Source organism: Canis lupus, chromosome 18, assembly GCF_011100685.1.
Source record: "Canis lupus familiaris isolate Mischka breed German Shepherd chromosome 18, alternate assembly UU_Cfam_GSD_1.0, whole genome shotgun sequence".
NCBI classification, from domain to species: domain Eukaryota; kingdom Metazoa; phylum Chordata; class Mammalia; order Carnivora; family Canidae; genus Canis; species Canis lupus.
Genome location: NC_049239.1, coordinates 32,095,375 through 32,103,332, shown reverse-complemented (window position 1 = coordinate 32,103,332; position 7,958 = coordinate 32,095,375). Strand labels below are relative to the sequence as shown.

Genomic DNA, 7,958 nt, shown 5'->3' with positions numbered 1-7,958 from the left:
GGCTGACTCCTCGGCTGAGAACTGCAGAGAACGGCAGGCTGGGGGGCTCAAGAGCTGAACAGATTTCAGCTGCTGCGTAATGCCAAGGAGCCAGAGTCTGAGGCTCTCGGGAGGTCAGGGGCGGGGGGCGGGGGGGAAGCTTTGGCAAGCCTCCTGGGCTTTTGGTTGAGACCCCAGAAAGGCCAACCCAGCAGCAAGATGCAGACTCAAGCACAACGTTAGCAGTACTTACATTAAACGTAAATGGGCTAAACACTCCAGTGAAAAGACAAAGATGGTCACATCAGATTAAGAAATAACACTATGCTGTTTACAAGAGATACAACTTTAAATATTGGGACACAGACTGAAAATTAAAAAGGTGGGGGCGCCTGGGTGGCTCAGTCCCTTAAGTATCTGCCTTCAGCTCAGGTCGTGATCCCGGGGTCCCAGGATGGAGCCACACATCTACTGGGCTCCCTGCTCCACGGGGAGTCTGCGCCTCCCTCTACCCCTCATCCTGCTTGTGCTCTGTCACGCACTCTTTCTCTCTCATATGAATAAAATCTTAAAAAAAAAAAAAAGGTAAAAAGGTGGAAAAACATATAATGTGTAAACACCAGCAAAAGAAATTTGCTGTTGCTCATTTAGAGCCATGCATATTTCATAAGGATAAAAGGTCTATTCGAAAGGAAGATAGAGGGGATCCCTGGGGGGCTCAGCGGTTTGGTGCCTGCCTTCAGCCCAGGGCATGTTGCTGGAGTCCCGGGATCGAGTCCCATGTCGGGCTCCCTGCATGGAGCCTGCTTCTCCCTCTGCCTGTGTCTGTCTGTCTCTCTCTCTCTGTGTGTCTCTCATGAATAAATAAATAAAATCTTTAAAAAAAAAAGGAAGATAGAAATTACGATACATAAATTATCACTTACTGGTCATCAGCTATGTGCCAAGCACCACCCCGAGTATTTCATTCATTGTGCTGCGTGGTCATCTGAGTGCTTTTGTGAAGTGAACTGTGTCATCCCCCTTAAGACAGGGAAATTGAAGCTCAGAGAAAAATCGAACAATTTGCCTAAGGTCACACAACTAAGAAAATGATAGGGAGGACTCAAAGCTGGTTCTGTCTGACGTCTTGCCAATGAGCTTTAATCACAGCTTTGGGGCCTGTGGTGTGTGCGTTGGTGAAGCGGTTGGAGAGGGCCCCTGAGGGCACAAAAGGAGGACATTCTGTGGCCGCTGCTGGGACTCTGGACTGGAAACCCTAAGATCGTGTGTCTGCCTCCCACGTACTCACTTCCGTGTAAATGCTCTGCTCTTCCCGCGGAGTGCAGAGACCTCCCAGTTAGTGGACGCCGCGGCCCGGTGCTTTTGAGTTTCTCCGTCTAAACGCTCAGGACTGTTGTCAAGCTCAGGGGTCACGGAACCAGTCCCGATCCGGTCGCCTCACCGGGCTCCGGCCCTGGCTCGGTGAAGTCCTTCCTTCGGAAATAATGCACGGGCCCGCAGTTCTCAGGAGGGGCTCAGCTGCTGCAGACTGTGGGGTGAGGGGGAGCCGGAGCCCAGCCCCCGGAGAGTCCCTCCCAGGCCCCCCAGCCCTGGCCTTCGCCTAGAACACCTGGAGGCGGCGGCTCCTGCAGAGGGGCCGGGGGAGCCCCCAGAGGGAGCGGGCGGCCGGGCTCATCAGCGGGCTGCAGGCTGGGCGGAGGCTGGGCCCACCGTGGAGCGGCCCGGACCTGGGCGGTCGGGACCTGGGCGGTCGGAGCCCTCGCGGCCCTTGAGCTCCCCGGGGCGCCCTCTCTCGACTCTTGTCGCCAACCGCCACTCTCGCCCCGGGCAGCAACAGGACTGCGGAGGAAGCCTGCGGAGGAGGCGGGCCGACCCCGGGCCCTGCGGTGCGGAGCGGGGCTGTGCGGAGCGGGGCTGTGCGGGGCGGGGCGGGGCTGTGCGGGGCGGGGCGGTGCGGGGCGGGGCGGTGCGGAGCGGGGGAGGGGCGTTGGGGGCGGTGCGGGGTCGGTGGGGGCGGTGGTCGGGGCGGTGCTGGGGGGGGGGGGGCGGTGCGGAGCGGGGCGGGGCGTTGGGGGGGGGCGGTGCGGGGCGGTGCGGGGCGGAGCGGGGCGGAGCGGGGCGGAGCGGGGCGGGGCGGGGCGGTGCGGGGCGGGGGCGGTGCGGAGCGGGGCGGGGCGTTGGGGGGCGGTGCGGGGCGGTGCGGGGCGGTGCGGGGCGGTGCGGGGGGGGGGTGGTGCGGTGCGGAGCGGGGCGGGGCGTTGGGGGGGGCGGTGCGGGGCGGTGCGGGGCGGAGCGGGGCGGAGCGGGGGCGGAGCGGGGCGGGGCGGGGCGGGGGGGGGCGGGGGCGGGGGGCGGGGGGGCGGGGCGGCACAGCCAGGTGGCCCGGCGAGTCCCTCCCAGGACAGCCCTGCATGGTGACCAGGCCCCGCCCGCAGCACTCCCAGGCCCGGGGCGGGGCGCCAGCGGCTTTGCCGTCTCCGCGTCCGCGTCCGCCCACTCAGACCCTGGAGCGGCCCGAGGGGAGACGCCGGGATCACGGACACGCGGAGGGGCTGAGGCACGAGAGGCGCGCGACGGCCCACGGCTGCGCCCCGGGGTCGCGAGGCGGCGTCACACGGCGAAGCGCCTCCGCTCGGGCCTCGCGCCTCTGCCCCTCCTGGGGGACGCCGGCCCCGGTCCCGGGAGGCCGCAGCTCGCTGGCCGCGCCTCGGGCTGGCTCCGCCGGGGCTGCCTCCCCGGGCCCTCGTCCACCGCAGGGCAACGCCCGCCGAGCGCCCCGGGCGGCGCCAGAGCGACCTGGAGGCCGGGAGGTCGGGAGGTCGCGCCTCCTCCTCTGCCCCCCGCGGGCACCGGGCGCTCAGGCCTCCGCGTCCCGTCCGCGTCCCCCCGCGAGACCAGCGCCGCGACCCTCCCGGAGGCGCAGCGAATTGTGCCGCCCTGCAGGCTGGAGGGCGAGACGGCGAGAGCTGCACACGCACACGCACACGCACATCCGTACTCGCACACATCCACACACACACACACGTACGCACACCCATCCACACACACACACACGTACTTACACACACACACACACACACACACACACACACACACACGGCAGAGAGTAGGTTTAAGCTGTCTCTGGGTTCGGTCAAAGCATGACTGGTCTTGACCGCACTGCATGTCATAACCAAAAACTAGAAACAACTGAAACTGGCTATTGACGACCGGGTCCAAGGCTATACCCACACGGTGAAGTCCTGTCTGGCAATAAAGAAGGAACAAATTACGGACACATGCTGCATCCTGGGCAGACTTCAACAATGTTGTGCTAAATGAAAGAAGCCAGACACACAACACCACACTTTTGTATGAGTCCGTATGTACACGTGAAATGTCCTGGAAAAGCAAATTTATATAGAGAGAAGGTCGGTTAGTGGTGGCCGCGGGGGCGGGGGCGGGAACGCGGATCCACCGCAGGTGGGCCTCAGGGATCTCCCTGCAGGGACCAGCATTGCCTAAAACTGACTGATGAGAAAAAGAATAAATAAATAAACAAATAAATAAATAAAAAAAACTGATGATGATGTTCCATCACTTAGTAAAGTGACTAAAAGTAACTTGAACTGTACTTCTGAAATTGCCATTCTTTCTTTTTTTTGTTGTGGCAAAATACATATAAAATTTGCCATTCCAATCATTTTTAGGTGTTCCGTTGGGTGGTGGCATTAAGTACATTCCCATTGTTGTGCAACCCTCACCATCCATCCATCCCTGGAATGTTCTCGTCTTTCTAGACCAAAACTCCCCTCCCCTGCTCCCCAAGACCCTGCAGCCACCACTTTATTTTCCGCCTCTTTGAATGGGACTCTTCTAGATCCTCAGGTAGGTGGAATCATACAGGATCCGTCCTTTTGTGACTGACTCATTTCGCCTAGAACAATGTCCTCAGGACTCATCTATGTGGCCGCATCTCAAAATTTCCTTCCTTTTTAAGGCTGAATCACAGTCCTCTGTACGGATAGCCTGCATTTTGTTCACCCAGTCATCCAGCGAAGCACATTTGTGTTGTTTCCACCTTTTGCCTGGTGTGAATAATACTGCTATGAATACTGGTGCATAAATATCTTGAAATGGGTGGATTTTATGATATGTAAAGCACATCCCAATAAAGTTATTTTAAAACAAAACTTCTTTTTCCAGCGCTCAGAGAGCCGATACATGGTAGATGCTAGTATCATCATAAAGAATGGTAAATTCGATCGTTAAAGTAAGTTTTAAGAAAATAATTTTTAAAAAAGGAAAAATCCCAAAAAAAGTACGAAGAAGAAAAGAGAGACCTGTAAGCTCAGTTACAGAAAACCACTGAAAGATCACTTCACGAAAATGATTACATTTTAATTTTACCTGAAATTAGTCGAAGGAACTGGAATGAAGACACTGCTGAGCTTCAGATGTTTATTCCCAACACTGACACACTCATTCCTGAACTATCCCTCTAAAGGCAAAGGAAGTTATGAAAAGATACGGAGGTTGGGTTGAAACACACAGTACCTCTGATACGGTTCATGTTTCACGAAGCTCAAAGTTTAATCCCTGAGGTGGACAATTGTTTCACGAAAATCAGAGGATATTTCTGATTTTTGTAAACAAATAAAGTGCCTGAGTTTTTAGATTAAAAACAGAAGAACAAAACTGAAAACCTTAGCAGGCTCTTCAGTTAAACTTCTAAGAGACGGTCCTGGGAGGTCCGAGTTTGTAAGTCCGATAACTAGAAAGTGGACAAAACACTGATTTACAAAGCAAGACGAAATGATGATGGTTAGTGTCTGAAATAAACCCAAAGAGGTGACATGTGAATTTTGGCAGTTTTCTGCTCCCTCTGAATCAAGTGGTTCTTGTGTTTGAGTATATCTGCTGTGGCCTAAATCTTCTCACCCAGAGGAGGAGAGTCCATCCACTCACTTGAGGTTCTGCTGTCTTCGTTCATGGTAGAAAAGAATCATTTAAAACTTGGAAATAAGGCAAAAAGTTGGGCTGCATGCCCTTTCAGAAATCATACTGGGGAATTATTTAATGAAGTCGCCCAAGGACTGTTTAATTTTCTAGCAGAATGTATCTGTGTTTGGCTTTGCTATTTATTGTGTGATGATAACCAGATCTGGCAAAGTTACCTGTTAATTTGTATTTTTCTATCTGGTAGGAAAGATGACCCCAAAGGTTAGGGTTGTCTTGGCCTAGAGGGTATTAACTATCTTCTCATTTAACCTAGCAATCTTAATCTAACATTCTATTTTTGTTGTTGTTTTGGAATGCTTTTCCTGGGGGCTTCTATAATTGTTTCTTCACATGCTCTTGGAATCAGCTTTACCATCTAGTGGTTCTGTCATAAATTTGTGAGCTGAACAAAACCTTTGACACTTGTCCATTCTATATTGGAGTGAGAGCCATGATTTTACCATTTTAATAATTATACTTTGATACAGCTGATAGACCTCACTCAGCGCAGTCTCTCCCATCTCCTGTGATTACTTACTCTCTTGTTTTGCTGAAGAGTCACCTGGGAGCCTGTTTGGAATGCAGGTTCCCCAGCCCCTGCTCAGCCGTCTAATTCTGGGGGTTTAGCATGGAGCCTACTGCTAGACATTTTCACTCTGAGGCCAGTGGTCCTACATCGGACCCCTTGAGAAAGCCCAGAACTGGGTGGGGTGATGGTCCTAATGCCATCTTGGTTTTCACTGTTCAGAGTGGCCAGAATAGGCTGGGGTTAAACATCTAGGCCTTGGGGTGGACTGGAGTCCAACAGTCCAGTTTCCTAAACTTCAACCTTCAAGATGGTAGTTGATCTCAGATGTTCATCTACCCATTGGCTGTATCAGAGTGGGGGCGACCAGGGATCTGGAGGTGTAAGCTGAACCTCAACATATTGCCAATATGCATCTCTTTAGTGACCTTATAAAGAATGGCGTTTTTGTATGGTTCCACCTAATAAGTCCTTACTTACATGTTTCTAATTTGAACTTAATTTGGCAACCAAGTTGTGAATGACAATTAGGACATGGAATTTCCAATACTTGGGGAAAGTACTTTATAGCTTCCACAGATTTAAAGTACTAAAGCAAAAAAAAAAAAAATACTCTCCTCCCAGAAAAATGTACAAAGTCAAACTTTTTGCAGACAATCTCAGGGGGATTTAGGGGCTCAAAAGTCCATGGACTCCAGTTCATCATTCTTCAGGAATGGAGCTTTGCTGCCCCCTACCGCCACGTGGTTCTTAAGTTGGGTTTGCTCTCCTTGTGACTTGTCTTCCAGTCTGGAGCTCCCCAGGAGCTAGAACAGGCTGTCACCTCACACCAGCCGGAAGAGTAGTCCAATTCCAGGCAGGAATGGGGATTCCATATGTATTTATCTATAATTCACGTGTTGCAATGAACTACTGTTAGTACAGGGGGTGGGGGAAATTTTGTGCTTTGATGGAACATTACATTATCTCGTCTAGAGAACGCCCTTCGGGGTTATCATATTCTGACCCTAAGGAAGCGGTTTTTCAACTCTGTCCTGTAGATAACTTCGAGAAATGCAAAATAATTCTTGTTTTTAGAAATGCAAATGATATCCTGTGGGGAGAGGTTCACCTGACATCCGTCCCCCACAAACGAAGAAGCCAGCTTTGCCTCCATTTGGACATTCATTTAAATCTTCCTGGCCGGTGTCTGTGCTTTGGAGTCTCCTTTGAATGGTTTATAACATCCACCTGGTTCCCTCATTAAGAATTAAATAAAATATTTAACTTGTGTTCATTTGATTTGTGTATGAGAGTCATAGTTTGACTCGCTTTTGAAAAAGGCCAGGATCATATTAGATCTCTCAGATTCCTAACTGAGGTAGAGAAAGGTTGGCCCTTTCCTTGAAAGCTCATAGTCTGATGAAGGAGATGCTCAGTGTTGCCAGTAACGCTGAGCAATGGGGAAGAAAGCTGCGTCCCCGCTTGCCACCCTCCCTTCTGCCCTCCTGCATTCAAACAGGTAGCAGCACCCTACAAGATAGAGCAAAGGAGTATGAATTTCGCCTCCAGCCTTCTGGGCTATTTTAAATCCTCAGATCTTGACTCAAGAGACAAGATCTATTCTGATGAACTCATATGGGTTCTGGGGCTACATTTTAACAGAAGACAGACTATCAGAACGCATCAAGATGCAGTAAAAGTGACAGTGTTTCAAACACATTTTGTCGCAGCCAAGTACGTATTATTTATTCATTTATCATCTGTCTTTCTATATTTATATATGTATCGACCCATATAATTTACTGTGGGACACGAACAAAAACAGCAACAAAAACCACAATAAAAACCAAACAAACATTGCAAAATGCAATGACCCTAAAGACGTAAAAGTCAAATTCAGGTCTATTAGCCTAGTTGTGTTCAGAAAACCTGCTTGCTTGCTTTCACAATGCCTCATTAGAATATCAGATTAGATTGGCAATTAAATTCCCTTTCAGGCTCCTAACAGTTCTAAAGGAAATGATTAGTTAGCTTTAGCTTTCTTAAGCACTTCTGGTGGGGCTTTGTCTGCTTTATGTAGACACTCAAGTTAAAGGACGGGCCAGAGGGCAACTGAGCTGGGATTAAGAAGCTAGATCTTATACAGGGTTTGTTTTGTTCTGGTGGTTGTTGTTTTTAAATCCACCTCTGCCAATCAGGGTGGAGGAGCCAGTGAGAAGGTCCCGGGTAATGATGAGGATTATTTTTCAGGATTTGGGGGAACTGAAATCTCAGTGTGTGGTTTTTATGATTTAGTTTTCAAAAGTACAAATTTCTGTGAAGCTCAGACTTGCTGACTCACTTTTAAAATGTGCAAATCCGTACCCAAACCAGGCAAAAATTATTGTGATTATGCATCATTTCCTGACAAGATTACAATTGTCACTTCATAAAATAATCCTGCGACTGCTGGTCCCCCCTACAAAAGTTAATTTTAAAAATGTGACAA

At 50.7% G+C, this 7,958-nt stretch overlaps 1 long non-coding RNA gene across 1 annotated transcript; it reads right to left on the bottom strand.

Annotated features, from left to right (window-relative positions):
- Positions 1-1,094: 1,094 nt before the first annotated feature.
- Positions 1,095-1,688, bottom strand: LOC111090934. Its single transcript, XR_005373344.1, has 2 exons — positions 1,592-1,688; positions 1,095-1,455 (listed from the first exon to the last, which is right to left on the bottom strand). It is a non-coding gene; the product is annotated as an uncharacterized LOC111090934 (long non-coding RNA).
- Positions 1,689-7,958: the final 6,270 nt, after the last annotated feature.